This window comes from Macrobrachium nipponense, chromosome 2 (assembly GCF_015104395.2).
Source record: "Macrobrachium nipponense isolate FS-2020 chromosome 2, ASM1510439v2, whole genome shotgun sequence".
Lineage (NCBI taxonomy): Eukaryota > Metazoa > Arthropoda > Malacostraca > Decapoda > Palaemonidae > Macrobrachium > Macrobrachium nipponense.
Genome location: NC_087201.1, coordinates 33,723,548 through 33,741,565, shown reverse-complemented (window position 1 = coordinate 33,741,565; position 18,018 = coordinate 33,723,548).

Sequence of the window (18,018 nt, the reverse complement as noted above, 5' to 3'; positions counted from 1 at the left end):
AGGCGAGTACTCAACCCACTCGTCCGATGAGGAACTTAGATACTGGCAGGAATCTCTTGGCTTATCTTAGTTTCACCAGACCACTAAACTGATTAACAGGTCTCCTAGGGCTGGCCCAAAGGATTAGATATTTTTTACATGGCTAAGAGCCAGTTGGTTTCGTAGCTACGGGACCCACAGTATATTGTGGGATCCGAACCACATTATTATATCGAGAAATGAATTTCTATCACCAGAAATAAGTTGCTCTCATTCCGCATTGGCTGAACGGTACATCGAACTCCAGACCGCCAGATTGGTAGGCGAGCATGGTATCCAGCGGGAAGGGAGGAGACGGTCATTTAAGCTGTATAGAAGAGGCCTAGATTCAAATTAGATGGAGTTTCCAGTGCTAAGGATCTACTTTAAGCCAAGAAGGAGGGGGTGAAGCTGAGGAGGAAAGTAAAATGAAGAAAGCTGGAGGGAGGTGGCAGGGGAGTGTGTTGCTTAAGACTGCCAAATAACTGAAAATTATCTATTGCCTGTAGACTGACCCATGGTGATGTATGGGCACTAAGAAAGGGCGAGGAATAGAGGCTAGAACGAAGATAAATGAAGATGCTTAGGTAATCCCGGGGGATCTTGCTGTGTAAGAGGCTAGAACATAAAGAAATTAGAAGTGATGTGGTGGTCAAGATTACTACCGAGTCGAGACTGAGATGGTATAGGAATGTGGTACGGCTGAGAGAAGAAACAGAGTTAAGGAGTGAAGGGCGCTTGGGTGGACCTTGTTAGGGGTAGAACATCAAGAGGGAAGCAAAATATTATGTGATGCGATAAAGCGAAGGAGATTTCTGAGAAGAATGGTGTAGTAGAGGAAGATACTTTTAATGGGAATGGCTGGAACAGATGGATCGAGGCCACCGACATCTTGGCATAGAGATAGTTGTGGGGATAACGGCATCAGAAGCAGAGAAACAACTGCCAAGGTTCTGACTTTTCCCACTTCTGACGTCACATCAAACAAAGTTCGTCGAGCTGTGGATGGAGTCTAACATTTATGAGGGATCACCGTGGGAAATTTAGTTCTTAATTAGCAAAATGCCACCTTTAAATGAAAATTCCTTTTCCGTCTTAAGTGATGAATTAGCAGACTTCAAGCTGTCTTTGAAGAGACGGGAATACTAAAAGGGCTTCAGAAAATGTCCGGGATATGTGGTTCAGGGATCGCAGATTACAATTGATCGTGATCACGAAATGTCCGTAACATTTAGGTACAATGAAATCTCCCTTTCTTTGTCTTTGTCTGTCACTCTCGCTCTCTTCCTCTCTTTTTTATATATCCTTATTTAAATTGACTTCTGCACCTGTCTGTTTGGGTCAAAACTTGTAACTCAATTTTTGACTTATTCATTTTGTCTGACGGACTTGACATTTTGCATGGTTATTCAGTCCCAATGACAATACAAATTGCATGATCAGTGGGACAGCAGTGACCTTTAGTGATCCTACAGTGACCTCAATCAATCAATCCTGGTGTAAGAAAATCCTGGTGTGTCTCAAGAAAATATTTTGCACTTTTTAGTGCATTTTGATATCAGTTTTTTTAATTCATACTTTTTTACTGATGTCATCGTATACTTTGCCAAGCTTTAAAAATCCGTAGATTTATTAACTGATTCTACCGAGTCAAAGAAGGTATGAAAAATCTGAAGAGTTTCATATAAATCCTGAGATACTGGGAGAGGTCACAGTAGGGTCACTAGAGGTCACTACTGACCTACTGATCATGTAAGGTTGGATCGTCACCGGGATTGAGTAACCGGGCAAACTTCAGATCGAAAACTGGGTTACAAGATTTGACCTAAACAGACAGACACAGATACAGAAGTCAAGTTAAATACAAGCATGTAATCAAGTTGCTCTAATTTTAAAATAATAAGCAAGGACAAACACGCCTGGCATACTCATCTTTCCCATGTATCATGTCTGTGAATTATTAAGAGCATCTTCACGTGGTGCACTGTAGGCATTAACTTAAGGCTCTTTGCATCGTCCCTTTGGCCCCTAGCTGCAACTTCTTTCATTCCCTTTACTGTACCTCCGTTCATATTCTCTTTCTTGCTTTCCACCCTCTCCTAACAATTATCGGTGCTACTTTAGTAGGCGGTCTACCTGCGTGCTTCTACACTGTTTCCCCGTGTTTAGTACTAACCTACTTTAGTAGGCGGTCTACCTGCATGTTTCTATACTGTTTTGCCATGTTTAGTACTAGCTCATCTTGGGTCAAGTGTCCCTAAGGGCATTTTACCACATTTGATTCCCGAGAGGCTAGTACTAAAAGATTACGGGCAGCTGTATGAGCAAGAGCCCATGCTGTCATAAGGCCAGCTTGATCTCAAACAACAGCAACCCGTGGTTACTTTAGGGGCATCTGACCCCCAGTGGGCTAGTACTAATCATGGCGAATCAGCGTAGAACCAATATACCTGGAGTTGCGATCTCTATACCAATACTACGTAGTTCGGTGGTCTTCCACCAGGGTGGAGTTGCAAAGCCTTGCTGCCATTTTCAAAGGTCTGTTAACCCATAAATTGAACAGGGATTAATGCGATTGTGAATTTTTTTTATTGTTAATGTTTAATGAGTAAGTGTTTACCAAATTTTCAGGGTTTAGTGAGTAAGTGTTTAGTGAATGTTTATGAGTAAATGTTTAGTTTAGGGTTAGCGAATGTGTACTGAATGTTTAGTGTTTGGTGAATGTTATTGAATCTTTATTATGCAAGTATGCAGTGAATGTTTAGTTAGCCTTTAGAGTTTTAATGAATTTATTGTGAATGTTTAGTGTGTAAGTAATCAATGAGAGTTTAGTGAATGTTAGAGTAAGTATTCAGTGAGCGTTTAGAGTTGAGTGAAATGCTATGTGAATGTTAGTGTTAAACAAATGTTAAGTGCATAAGCATTCAGTGAATGTTTAGCAAATGTTTAGAGTTTAGTGAATGTTTAGTGTGCTAAGTGTTTAGTGAGGGTTTAAGGTTTAGTGAAGGTTTAATGCATGTTAATGTTTAGTGAATGAATGTTTAGTGTGTAAATATGTTTAGTTAGTGTTTAGAGTTTAGTGAAAATGTTTTGTGAATGTTAGTGTTTAAAGAATGTTTAGTGCATAAGCATTCAGTGAGTGCTTAGGGTTTAGTGAATGTTTAGTAAGTATTCAGTGAATGTTTAGTGAGTTTTTAATAAATGCCTTATGTGTGTTTGTTTAGTGAATATTTAGTGTGTAAGTGTTTACTTTGTCTTTAGTGAGTGATGGGTGGCTGTTCATTCACTGTTTAATGAGTGTTTAATGAGCATTTAGCGTTTAGTGGGTATTAAGTGTATGCTGAATGCTTAGTGAATTTTTGGTGAGTGTTCAGTGTATAGCGAGTACTTAGTGGATGTTTAGTGCATACTCAGTGCTTAGTGAATGCTTAGTGATTGTTTAGTGTTTAATGAATGATTAGGATTAAGTGAGTGTTTAGTGAATGTTTACTGAGTGTTTGAGGTATAGTGAGTATATAGTGAGTGCTTAGTGAGCGTTTAGTGTATTGTGAGTGCTTAGTGATTGTTGACTATCCAGTGAGTGTTTACTGTTATTGAGTGGTGTATAGTAACTGTGAGTGTTTAGTTAGTGAAAGCGCATTGTGAATGTTAGTGTTTAGTGATTGTACATTACTGTACCGTAATTTACAGGAACTATTTATGCTAGACACTGATTAGATCCAACAGCAGATGCTTAGGCCTTGGTCACAATGGTTGGAGTGCTTAGGCTAACCTGTTTTTGTAAAGTAATTTTTCTCTGTGAAATTGGATCCAGTAATATAATAATAATAATAATATGCCGGTAGTAAAAATAATATTTAATATTATTAATAGTGATAAGCTAATGATAATAATAAACAGATAAAAATAATAGTAGTAATAAAAATAATAAAAGTAATAAAGTATAGTACCATGAGCTGGACCGAGACCTTTCAATATGGCCGCTCGAGGTCACACGTTAGGCAGGGGGATCGCCACTTCAGTGATATACGCTCTATTGCAATTACAAGGTTCTCCCCCTACTACATCTCTCATACCTTTTGCTGTCAATATCCTTTTCAGCGCTGAATGACTTCACGGGTCCCAGTACTTGGCCTAAACTCTATGTTCCATCCATCTAAGCACCATTGGGAGGGGCCGCAGGGCTACCACATATAAAATGGAAGAGTAATTCCTCTGATAAATATGCCTCAAGAACCTGCCTCTCGATACACTTACTCTTCATTCCTAAAAATCTCGTTCCGAGAAACTCATCTATCTCAAATTGATAGTGCTACAAGTTAAATTGTTATTTCTATAAGAATGGAATGGTATAAAATGCCTGTGCTGGGTATTTTCATGTACACAAAGGAAACGAGAAAGAAACGCGACCAGTCAACACAGTGGAAATTAGCAATGGAGTGACGCTAGACACGAAGGGAATAAATAACAGGTAGAACCTAGGCTTACCACTCTTACTTCAAGGGACTAAGCGCTGAATCTGGCCAAGTGTTATGGCTGAGTGACTATATATACGTGTGTGTATGTTTCTACAGAGTAATTTGTATTCCACCTGATACTAATAATGAAAGGTCAGAGTAGCATAAAGGAGATATCAGTCTGACATATGGCCTATATCTTACTACTGCTTAGTGAGATCGATATTAAATTCCATCAAAAACTGGGACAGCTTAATGTCATGTTAGATAAACCATACTTAAACGTCACTATCTGATGAACCAGGTTAAATGATTTAATTACACTATACCTCTTCTAAAGGGCAAAGTACTGCGTTGAGAACGTAATAAGCCATCAGAAGATCCTCTTTGTGCTGGAAATCCAAACTTAATGATATGCCAATACGTACTGACTAGGAATTGCTGCCTTTGTGGCAAATAGAATTAAATATACAATTTGTCATTTATGCTTAGATGTTGTGATGTTGAAATGGATGGAAATCTGGATGGTGGCCATCTATCAGGTCTGAAGAGTTTTTGATGTCATTATTGAAAGGAACTTAGGTCGCCAACACTGGGCTTAAAGGAACATTAGGTTTGTGGATTTTTGGCAGTCTTAAATTACTGTAATCCCTGGAAGCATCCGCTGGATTAGTGTTTGGAATGTCCATGTTTGTAGGTATTCCCAATCTTTGTCAAGAACAACATGGAATCTGTTTTATTTTGACTCCATTTAGCAAGTATTAGGTGAAAAGAATCTGCTAGGGGAACTTTCTTCAATCTAGCATAGTCAGTGAATATTGTCTACATTTTATAAATATAGCTTTTTCTCTGTTTTGTATAACCACTCCGTTTTCTTTATCGGGCATCCTATATTAATATACATTCTTGAAACTATTTATCTTCTTAGGTTGATATCCATTCTTGAAACTATTTATCTTCCTATGTTGATATCCATTCTTGAAACTGTTTATCATTGTAGGTTGATAACCATTCTTGAAACTGTTTATCTTCCTATGCTAATATCCATTCTTGAAACTGTTTATCTTCCTAGATTGATATCCATTCTTAACACTGTTTACCTTCCTAGGCTAATATCCATTCTTGAAACTGCTTATCTTCCAAAGTTAATATCCATTCTTGAAACTGTTTACCTTCCTATACTAATATCCATTCTTGAAACTGTTCATCTTCCTAGGTTAATATCCATTCTTGAAACTGTTCATCTCCCTAGGTTAATATCCATTCTTGAAACTGTTCATCTTCCTAGGTTAATATCCATTCTTGAAACTGTTCATCTTCCTAGGTTGATATCCATTATTGAAACTGTTTATCTTCCTAGGTTAATATCCATTCTTAAAACTGTTCATCTTCCTAGGTATTCCATCTTAAAAAACTGTTTCCCTTCCCTAGGTTGAAAATATCCTTCTTTGACGTTTCCCTTCCTAGGTTAATATCCATTCTTGAAACTGTTCATCTTCCTAGGTTAATATCCATTCTTGAAACTGTTCATCTTCCTAGGTTAATATCCATTCTTGAAACTGTTCATCTTCCTAGGTTAATATCCATTCTTGAAACTGTTCATCTTCCTAGGGTAATAATCCATTCTTGAAACTGTTCATCTTACCTAGGTTATATCCCATTATTGGAACTGTTTATCTTCCCTAGGTTAAAATATCCATCTTAAAACTATTCCATCTTCCTAGGTTGAAACCAGTTTCTTGAAATGTTTCATCTTCCTAGGTTAATATCCATTCTTGAAAACTGTTCCATCTTCCTCAGGGTTGATATCCATCTTGAAACGTTCTTTTGTTCGCTTCACTCCTAGGGTTATATCATTCTTGAAACTGTTCCTTTCCTAGGTTATATCCATTCTTGAAAACTGTTATCTTCCTAGGTTAATATCCATTCTTGAAACTGTTCATCTCCTAGTTATATCCATTCTTGAAAAACTGTTTATCCTTCCAAGGGTAATACATTCTTTAAAACTGTTCATCTTAGGTTAATATCCTTCTTGAACTGTTTTTTCCAAGTTAATATCCATTCTGAAAACTGTTCATCTTCCTAGGTTAATATCCATTCTTGAAAACTGTTCATCTTCCTAGGTTAATATCCATTCTTGAAACTGTTCATCTTTCTAGGTTTAAATCCAATTCCTTGAAACTGTTCATTCCTAGTGTTAATCCATCCGATTATTGAACCTTGTTTCATCTTCCTAGGTTGATATCCATTCTGAAACTGTTTATCTTCCTAAGGTTAATATCCATTCTTGAAAACTGTTCATCTTCCTAGGTTTAATATCCATTCTTGAAAAAGGTTCCATCTTCCTTGGTTAATATCCATTCTTGAAACTGTTCATCTTCCTAGGTTTAATACTCCATTCTTAGTTAAATGTCAGGTCCAGGTATCTTCCAGGTTAATATCCATTCTTGAAACTGTTCATCTTTCCTAGGTTAATATCCATTCTTGAAACTGTTCATACTTCCTACTGTTTATCCACCATTCTTGAAACTGTTCATCTTCCTAGGTTAATACCATTCTTGAAACTGTTTACTTATCTTCCTTGTTCAATATCCATTCTTGAAAACTGTTCATCTTCTTCAGGTAATATCCATTCTTGAAATGTTCATCTTCCAAGGTAAATCCATTCTTGAAACTGTTCATTTCCTAGTTAATATCCATTCTTGAAACTGTTTATCTTCCTAGGTTAATATCCATTCTTGAAACTGTTTACCTTCCTAGGTTAATATCCATTCTTGAAACTGTTTATCTTCCTAGGTTAATATCCATTGAACTGTTTAGGTTAACCTTCCTAGTTAATCACCTCTATTTTCTTGAAACTGTTTATCTTCCTAGGTTAACATCCCATTCTTGAAACTGTTTGATCTTCTAGGTTAATAATCCATTCTTGAAACTGTTTATCTTCCATAGGTAATATCCATTCTTGAAAACTGTTCATCTTACATTAGTTAATATACCATTCTTGAAACTATTATCTTCCCAACGTTATATACCATTCCTGAAACTGTTTATCTTCCTAGGTTAATATCCATTCTTGAAACTTTATCTTCCTAGGTTAATATCCATTCTTGAAACTGTTTATCTTTCTAGTTATCTTATCATTCTTGAAACTGTTTATCTTCCTTCCTGAAATAATATCCATTCTTGAAACTTTATCTTCCTAGGTTAATATCCATTCTTTAAACTGTTTCATCATCCAGTATATCCATTCTTGAAATGTTTACCATTCCTAAAGGTTAATATCCATTCCTTGATTGGTTCCATTGAAACTGTTTACCTTCCTACATTAATATCCATTCTTGAAACTGTTTTACCTTCCCTAGGTTAATAATCCAATTCTTGAAACTGTTTATATCCTTATTCCTTTTGAAACGGTTACCGTTTTCCTTAAGGTTATCCATTCTTGAAACTGTTTTCTCTTCCCTAGGTTTAATATCCATTCTTGAAACTGTTTATCTTCCTATATTAATTTCAATTTTTGAAAATGTTCATCTTCCTAGGTTAATATCTATTCTTGAGACTATTTACCTTCGTAGGTTGATATCTATTATTGAAGCTGTTTATCTTCCTAAGTTTATCTTCCTATGCTAATATCCATTCTTGAAACTGTTTATCTTTCTATGTTCATGTCCATTTTTAAACTATTTACCTTCCTAGGTGATATCCCATTCTTGAAACTGTTTATCTTCCTAGGTTAATATCCATTCTTGAACGTTTATTCCTTCCTAGCTTAATATCCATTCTTGAAACTCTTTATCTTCCTAGGTTAATCATCCATTCATGAACGTTTATCTTCCATAGGTTAATATCTTATTCTTGAAAACTGTTTACCTTCCTAGGTTAATACCAATTGTATTGAAAATGAAACTGTTTATCTTCCTATGATAATGGTCCATTTTTTAAAACTGTTTACCACGTCCTAGGTTATATCCATTCTTGAAAAACTGTTTGTCCCTTGCTCAGGTTAATATCCATTCTTGAAACTGTTTATCTTCCTAGGTTAATTATCCATTCTTTTAAACTGTTTATCTTTCCATAGGATAATATCCAATTCTTGAAAACTGTTTAACTTCCTAGGTTAATTATCCAAGTTATTGAAACTGGTTTTTGTTTTTTTTTTTTATTCCTTCCTATGTTAATGTCCATTTTTAAACTGTTTACCTTCCTAGGTTAAAATATCCATTCTTGAAACTGGTTTATCGTTCCTAGGTTAATATCATTCTTGAAAAGGTTGTTTATCTTCACTAGGTTAATATCCATTCTTTAAACTGTTTGTATCTTCCTAGGATAATTATCCATTGTCTTGAAAACTGTTTATCTTCCTAGGTTCATATCCAGTTCTTGGAAATGGAAAAACTGTTTATTCCTTCCTAGGTTAATATACCATTTTATCTTGAAAACTGTTTACCTTGCCACTTCGATTAATATCATTCTTGAAACTGTTTGTCTTCCATCAGGTCAATTATCCATTTCTTGAAAAACTATTTACCTCCCTAGGTTTTGTTCCATTGGACCATTGAATTAGAAATTTTTGTTTTTGTTTATCTTCCTGGGTTTATATCCATTCTTGAGACTATTTACCTTCCTAGGTTAATATCTACTATTGAAACTGTTTATCTTCCTAAGTTTATCTTCCTATGCTAATATCCATTCTTGAAACTGTTCATCTTCCTATGTTAATGTCCATTCTTGAAACTGTTCATCTTCCTTGGTTAATATCCATTCTTGAAACTGTTCATCTTCCTAGGTTAATATCCATTCTTGAAACTGTTCATCTTCCAAGGTTAATATCCATTCTTGAAACTGTTCATCTTCCTAGGTTAATATCCATTCTTGAAACTGTTCATCTTCCTAGGTTGATATCCATTCTTGAAACTGTTCATCTTCCTTGGTTAATACCCATTCTTGAATTTGTTTATCTTCCAAGGTTAATATCCATTCTTGAAACTGTTTACCTTCCTAGATTAATATCCATTCTTGAAACTGTTTATCTTCCTAGGTTAATATCCATTCTTGAAACTGTTTACCTTCCTAGGTTAATATCCATTCTTGAAACTGTTTATCTTCCTAGGTTAATATCCATTCTTGAAACTGTTTATCTTCCTAGGTTAATATCCATTCTTGAAACTGTTTATCTTCCTAGGTTAATATCCATTCTTGAAACTGTTCATCTTACTAGGTTAATATCCATTCTTGAAACAATTTATCTTCCCAAGTTAATATCCATTCCTGAAACTGTTTATCTTCCTAGGTTAATATCCATTCTTGAAACTTTATCTTCCTAGGTTAATATCCATTCTTGAAACTGTTTATCTTTCTAGGTTAATATCCATTCTTGAAACTGTTTATATTCCTGGGTTAATATCCATTCTTGAAACTGTTTATCTTCCTAGGTTAATATCCATTCTTTAAACTGTTTATCTTCCTAGGTTAATATCCATTCTTGAAACTGTTTACCTTCCTAGGTTAATATCCATTCTTAAAACTGTTTACCTTCCTACATTAATATCCATTCTTGAAACTATTTACCTTCCTAGGTTAATATCCCATTCGTCTTGAAAACTGTTTATCCTCTAGGTTAAATCCATTCCTTGCTTGAAACTGTTTATCTTCCTATACATAATTTCAATTTTTGAAAATGTTCCTCTTTCCTTTGGTTAATATCTATTCTTTGAGACCTATTTACCTTCATCGATGGTTAATATCCTTATTGAAACTTAAGTTTATCATCCTATGTTATGTCCATTTTTTAAACTGTTTACCTTCCTAAGGTTAATAAATCCAATTCTTTGGAAGCTGTTTTTCCCTTCCTAGGTTATTCCATTCCTTGAAACTGTTTATTCTTCTAAGTTTAATATCCATTCTTTAAACTGTTTAAATCTTCCTAGATTTTTAATATCCCTTCCTTGGGTAATTGTTTATCCTTCCTAGGTTAATATCCGTCAGTCTTGAAACTTTATCTTCCTAGGTAATATCCATTCTTGAAACTGTTTACCTCCTTCTAGGGTTAATATCCTTATGAAGACTGTTTATCTTCCTATGTTAATGTCCATTTTTTAAACTGTTTACCTTCCTAGGTTAATATCCATTCTTGAAACTGTTTATCTTCCTAGATTAATATCATTCTTGAAACTGTTTTTCTTCCTAGGTTAATATCCATTCTTTAAACTTTTTATCTTCCTAGGATATTATCCATTCTTGAAACTGTTTATCTTCCTAGGTTAATATCCAGTCTTGAAACTGTTTATCTTCCTAGGTTAATATCCATTCTTGAAAATGTTTACCTTCCTAGATTAATATCATTCTTGAAACTGTTTGTCTTCCTAGGTTAATATCCATACTTGAAACAATTTACCTCCCTAGATTAATATAATTCTTGAAACTGTTCATCTTACTAGGTTAATATCCATTCTTGAAACTATTTACCTTCCTAGGTTAATATAAATTCTTGAAACTGTTTATCTTCCTAGTGTGAGAGGTGGACAAAGAGGCAGGTAGAAGTGTACTGATTTTTATTACAGTCAAGGGAAATATAAATATACAGCATGCGGACGGAAATGTGGTCACCGACCCGCGAGAGAGTAAAAGTGGGTCGGCGAGACCCGATTTGTGTTTCTTGAGAGACATAAAATACAAAATATAAAAGTACACAATATGTGGTTATACAAGCTTTATACACTGACGGAAAGCCCGCTGAATGCTCTCTCAGGGGGAAGTAAGAACAACGCGAATGATGAATTATATACAGAGAAAATTATGAATAAGCGTTGTCCTTACAAATACTCCCCCCCTAAGACAATAATTAGGTATGATTGTTGGCTGACTTCTTTGTACTTCGGGTAGTCACTCGCGGAAGCGAGCTGGACGGCGGAGGCGCCCTCGGGTGCGTGATATTAGTTGTTGTGGTGGAATATCCCGTGCTTGGGCGGCGTCCCTGCCGCCTGACGAAGTTCCGGCTTGAAGACTTCGGGGAACTCCTGCAGGAGGTTGCCGTATTTGTGGGGGGCGATGGTACAAATTGTAGGGGCGCCCGGGCCTGCTGCCAGTGGAAGGGAAAGGCATGTCCCCGTGTCGAGGAGGCGTTTGCTGCCCACGTCCACCAGGAGGCCGTTCTGCGCCAGGAAGTCTGCCCCCAGTAGCGGGATCCTGACGTCCGCGATTGTGAATTCCCAGACGTAGTTTCGCCCCAAGATGGATATCTCGAGGGGCTTCGTGCCGTAGGAACGGATGGGGGTCCCGTTTGCGGCGACGAGGGAGGTTGTTTTGTCGGGCTCGCGGCTACGGTCTTTTCCTGACGGCGGAATATCGAGTGCATTGCCCCCGTATCCACCACATCCTCCGGCCGGAGATCGCGTCGCGGACGTAGAACCCTACGTGTGTGGTTCCGACGCGGCCGTTGCCACGGGCGGCCTTGGTTTTGTTTGCCGTCGCCGTTTTTTTTACTGTTGGAAGGTGCAAAGGCTTTCGCACCTCCTGGCGAATCTCCCGAACCTCCGGTGGAAGCGGCACCAGGAGTTTTCACCTCGCTGCGTGTGGGAGGACTTCCCTTGGGATACGGCGCCGATCTCTTGCGTTGGGTCGTCGTCGTCTTCTTCCTTCTCTGCGGCCAGGCACACGGAGGATCGGGGGGGGCGGCGAGCTTCGCTGCATTGTTCGACAACGTCAGCTTCTTTGCCTTCTCTAGTAGTTCGTCGTCCTCTAGGGTGTACGCGTCGGTCAGCTGCTTTCGGACGTCCGGCTCGAGTTGCCGCAGGAATATTTCGCGGCTCAGGCTGATCTCTACCTTTTTTCCGTCGGGGCCTATTTCGGGCAGACGGACGAGGCCCATCACAGTGTCCCAGGCATCTTGGGTGTCGGCGCCGCGCATGGGGTTCGCGACTAGGTCGAGGGCGCGGGCGGCCCTTTCAGCGATAGGCACGGAATAGGCTGTCAAGAGCCTTTCTTTTATCTCGTCGAGCGTGACAAGTCCGATTCGTGCTCGACCGGTCAGCCAGTTAGATATTCGGTCGAACACCTCTGTCGGGAGAGCCGCTGCGACGAGGTCATCCCGGTTGGCAGCACTTTCTGGTTTGTGAGCCCCGCGATCCGGAATTGCCCTTCGGCTCGGAAGAGCCAGGAAGACGGGTCAGCCGTTGTGAAGGGGGGCAATTTGACAGCTTGAGCGGCCGCTGTGTCAGAGTCCGTCGCTGGGGCGGGGGAGGCCCGGGTTTCCCGCGAGGTTTCCCGCGAGGTACTGTTTGCGCCCATTGTCCTCTCTCACAAAAAACGGTCGACAGAGTCGTGAATGGCGGGTCCAAACCGTTTGAGGAAACGCCTGAACACACCTTGGGCAGGTATGCCGTATTTAGTCCGTTAGAGGCGTTGGTTATTTCCACGGTAGGAGCTTTCAGAGATCTAATACTGAGGCTCCGTATGGAGTCCGTTAAAGATCTCAGAGATCTATACTGAGGCGCCGTATGAGTCCGTTAAAGATCTCTGAAGGTGAGCGTCGGTAGTGAGTCCCTTAATGGCTGAGCCAAAACCGCTTTGGGTCACCGTCACTCCGGGGTCACCAGTTGTGAGAGGTGGACAAAGAGGCAGGTAGAAGTGTACTGATTTTTATTACAGTCGGGAAGGGAAATATAAATATACAGCATGCGGACGGAAATGTGGTCACCGACCCGCGAGAGAGTAAAAGTGGGTCGGCGAGACCCGATTTGTGTTTCTTGAGAGACATAAAATACAAAATATAAAAGTACACAATATGTGGTATACAAGCTTTATACACTGACGGAAAGCCCGCTGAAATGCTCTCTCAGGGGGAAGTAAAAGAAACAACGCGAATGATGAATTATATACAGAGAAAATTATGAATAAGCGTTGTCCTTACACTAGGTTAATATCCATTCTTGAAACTGTTTATCTTCCTAGAATAATATCAATTCTTGAAACTGTTTATCTTCCTACGTTAATATCCATTCTTGAAACTGTTTATCTTCCTAGGTTAATATCCATTTTTTAAATAAAACTGTTTACCGTTCCTTCCTAGGTTAATATCCATTACTGAAAACTGTTTTATCCTTCCTTATGTTTAATGTCAGTTTTTTAAACTGTTTACCTTCCTAGGTTTAATCTCCATTCTTGAACACTGGGTTTACCTTTCCTAGGTTAATATCCATTTCTTGAAACTGTTTTTCCTTCCTAGGTTTATTATCCATTTCTTGAAAACCTGTTTTATCTTTCTCAGGTTAATATCCATTCTTGAAATGGTTTAATCTCCTAGGTTAATATCCATTCTTAAAACTGTTTATCTTCCTAGGTTAAAAATATCCTTCTTGAACTTTGTTTATCATCCTAGGTTAATATCCATTTTTGAAACTGCTCATTCTTCCTAAAAGTTTAATATCCATTTTTGAAACTGTTTACCTTCCTAGGTTAATATCCACTCTTGAAACTGTTTATCTTCCAAGGTGAATATCCATTCTTGAAACTTTTTATCTTCCTAGGTTAATATCCATTCTTGAAACTGTTTATCTTCCTAGCTTAATATCCATTCTTGAAACTTTTTATCTTCCTAGGTTAATATCCATTCTTGAAACTGTTTATCTTCCTAGGTTAATATCCAGTCTTGAAACTGTTCATCTTCCTAGGTTAATATCCATTCCTGAAACTGTTTACCTTCCTAGGTTAATATCATTCTTGAAACTGTTTGTCTTCCAAGGATAATATCCATTCTTGAAACTTTTTACCTCCCTAGGTTAATATCCATTCTTGAAACTGTTTATCTTCCTAGGTTTATATCCATTCTTGAGACTATTTACCTTCCTAGGTTAATATCTATTATTGAAACTGTTTATCTTCTTAAGTTTATCTATTCCTTGAAACTGTTTACTTCTTAAGTTTATCTTCCTTATGTAATCTATTCTTGAAACTGTTTATCTTCCTATGTTAATGTCCATTTTTAAACTATTTACCTTCCTAGGTTAATATCCATTCTTGAAACTGTTTATCTTCCTAGGTGTATATCCATTCTTGAAACTGTTTACCTTCCTAGGTTAATATCCATTCTTGAAACTGTTTATCTTCCTAGGTTAATATCCATTCTTGAAATTGTTTATCTTCCTAGGTTAATATCCATTTTTGAAACTGTTTACCTTCCTAGGTTAATATCCATTACTGAAACTGTTTATCTTCCTATGTTAATGTCCATTTTTTGAACTGTTTACCTTCCTAGGTTAATATCCATTCTTAAAACTGTTTACCTTCCTAGGTTAATATCCATTCCTGAAACTGTTTATCTTCCTAGGTTTAAATCCATTCTTGAAACTGTTTATCTTCCTAGGTTAATATCCATCCTTCAAACTGTTTATCTTCCCAGGTTAATATCATTCTTGAAACTGTTTATCTTCCTAGGTTAATATCCATTCTTGAAACAGTTTATCATCCTAGGTTAATATCCATTCTTGAAACTGTTCATCTCCTAGATTAATATCCATTCTTGAAACTGTTTACCTTCCTAGGTTAATATCCATTCTTGAAATTGTTTATCTTCCTAGGTTAATATCCATTCTTGAAACTGTTTATCTTCATAGATTAATATCCATTCTTGAAACTGTCTATCTTCCTATGTTTATATCCATTCTTGAAACTGTTTATCTTTCTAGGTTAATATCCATTCTCGAAACTGTTTACCTTCCTAGGTTAATATCCATTCTTGAAACTGTTCATCTTCCTAGGTTAATATCCATTCTTGAAACTGATTACCTTCCTAGGGTAATATCCATTCCTGAAACTGTTTATCTTCCTAGGTTAATATCCATTCCTGAAACCGTTTACCTTCCTAGGTTAATATCCATTATTAAAAACCTTGTTTATTCTTACCTTAAAATGTTAAATTGTTCTGTTTATTCTTCCTATGTTAAATGTCCTTCCATTTTTTAAACTGTTTACCTTCCTAGGTTAATATCCATTCTTGAAACTGTTTACCTTTCTAGGTTAATATCCATTCTTGAAACTGTTTACCTTCCTAGGTTAATATTCATTCTTGAAACTGTTTATCTTCCTCTGTTAATATCCATTCTTGAAACTGTTTATCTTCCTAGATTGATATCCATTCTTGAAACTGTTTACCTTCCCAGGTTAATATCCAGTCTTGAAACTGTTTTTCTTCCTAGGTTTATATCCCTTCTTGACACTGTTTATCTTCCTATATTGATATCCATTCACGAAACTGTTTATATTCCCAGGTTAATATCCATTCTTGAAACTGTTTCTCTTCCTATGTTAATATCCAGTCTTGAAACCGTTTATCTTCCTATGTTAATATCCAGTCTTGAAAGTGTTTATCTTCCTAGATTGATATCCATTCTTGAAACTGTTTATTTTCCCAGGTTGATATCCAGTCTTGAAACTGTTTATCTTCCTATATTAATATCCATTCATGAAACTGTTCTTATTCCCAGGTTAATATCCATTCTTTAAACTGTTTATCTTCCTATGTTAATATCCAGTCAGGTGGAAACTATTTATCTTCCTAGGTTGATATCCATTCTTGAAACTGTTCATCTTCCTAGGTTGATATCCTTTCTTGAAACTGTTCATCTTCCTAGGTGATATCCATTTTTGAAACTGTTCATCTTCCTAGGTTAATATCCATTCTTGAAACTGTTCATCTTCCTAGGTTAATATCCAAACTTGAAACTGTTCATCTTCCTAGGTTAATATCCATTCTTGAAACTGTTTATCTTCCTAGGTTAATATCCATTCTTGAAACTGTTTACCTTCCTAGGTTAATATCCATTCTTGAAACTGATTATCTTCCTAGGTTAATATCCATTCTTGAAACTGTTTATCTTCCTAGGTTAATATCCATTCTTGAAACTGTTTACCTTCGTAGGTTAATATCCATTACTGAAACTGTTTATCTTCCTATGTTAATGTCCATTTTTGAAACTGTTTACCTTCCCAGGTTAATATCCATTCTTGAAACTGTTTACCTTCCTAGGTTAATATCCATTCTTGAAACTGTTTATCTTCCTAGGTTTATATCCATTCTTGAAACTGTTTATCTTCCTAGGTTAATATCCATTCTTGAAACTGTTTATCTTCATAGGTTAATATCATTCTTGAAACTGTTTATCTTCCTAGGTTAATATCCATTCGAAACTGTTTATCATCCTAGGTTAATATCCATTCTTGAAACTGTTTATCTTCCTAGGTTAATATCCATTCTTGAAACTGTTTACCTTCCTAGGTTAATATCCATTCTTGAAACTGTTTATCTTCCTAGGTTAATATCCATTCCTGAGACTATTTACCTTCCTAGGTTAATATCTATTATTGAAACTGTTTATCTTCCTAAGTTTATCTTCCTATGCTAATATCCTTTCTTGAAACTGTTTATCTTCCTATGTTAATGTCCATTTTTAAACTATTTACCTTCCTAGGTTAATATCCATTCTTGAAACTGTTTATCTTCCTAGGTTAATATCCATTCTTGAAACTGTTTACCTTCCTAGGTTAATATCCATTCTTGAAACTTTTTATCTTCCTATGTTAATATCCATTCTTGAAACTGTTTATCTTCCTAGGTTAATATCCATTCTTGAAACTGTTTACCTTCCTAGATTAATATCCATTACTGAAACTGTTTATCTTCCTATTTTAATGTCCATTTTTTAAACTGTTTACCTTCCTAGGTTAATATCCATTCTTGAAACTGTTTACCTTCCCAGGTTGATATCCATTCTTGAAACTGTTCATCTTCCTAGGTTAATATCCATTCTTGAAACTGTTTATCTTCCTAGGTTAATATCCATTCTTGAAACTGTTTATCTTCCTAGGTTAATATCATTCTTGAAACTGTTTATCTTCCTAGGTTAATATCCATTCTTGAAACTGTTTATCATCCTAGGTTAATATCCATTCTTGAAACTGTACATCTTCCTAGGTTAATATCCATTCTTGAAACTGTTTACGTTCCTAGGTTAATATCCATTCATGAAACTTTTTATCTTCCTAGGTTAATATCCATTTTTGAATCTGTCTATCTTCCTATGTTAATATCCATTCGTGAAACTGTTTATCTTCCTAGGTTAATATCCATTCTCGAAACTGTTTACCTTCCTAGGTTAATATCCATTCATGAAACTGTTTATCTTCCTAGGTTAATATCCATTCATGAAACTGTTTTCCTTCCTAGGGTAATATCCATTCTTGAAACTGTTTATCTTCCCAGGTTAATGTCCATTCTTGAAACTGTTTACCTTCCTAGGTTAATATCCATTATTGAAACTGTTTATCTTCCTATGTTAATGTCCATTTTTTAAACTGTTTACCTTCATAGGTTAATTAAACTGTTTACCTTTCTAGGTTAATATCCATTCTTGAAACTGTTTACCTTCCTAGGTTAATATTCCATTCTGAAAACTGTATCTCCTCTGTTAATATCCATTCATGAATTAAATTTTCTCTCTGTTTTATATCCATTTCCTTAAACTGTTACCTTCCCAGTTAATATCCATGT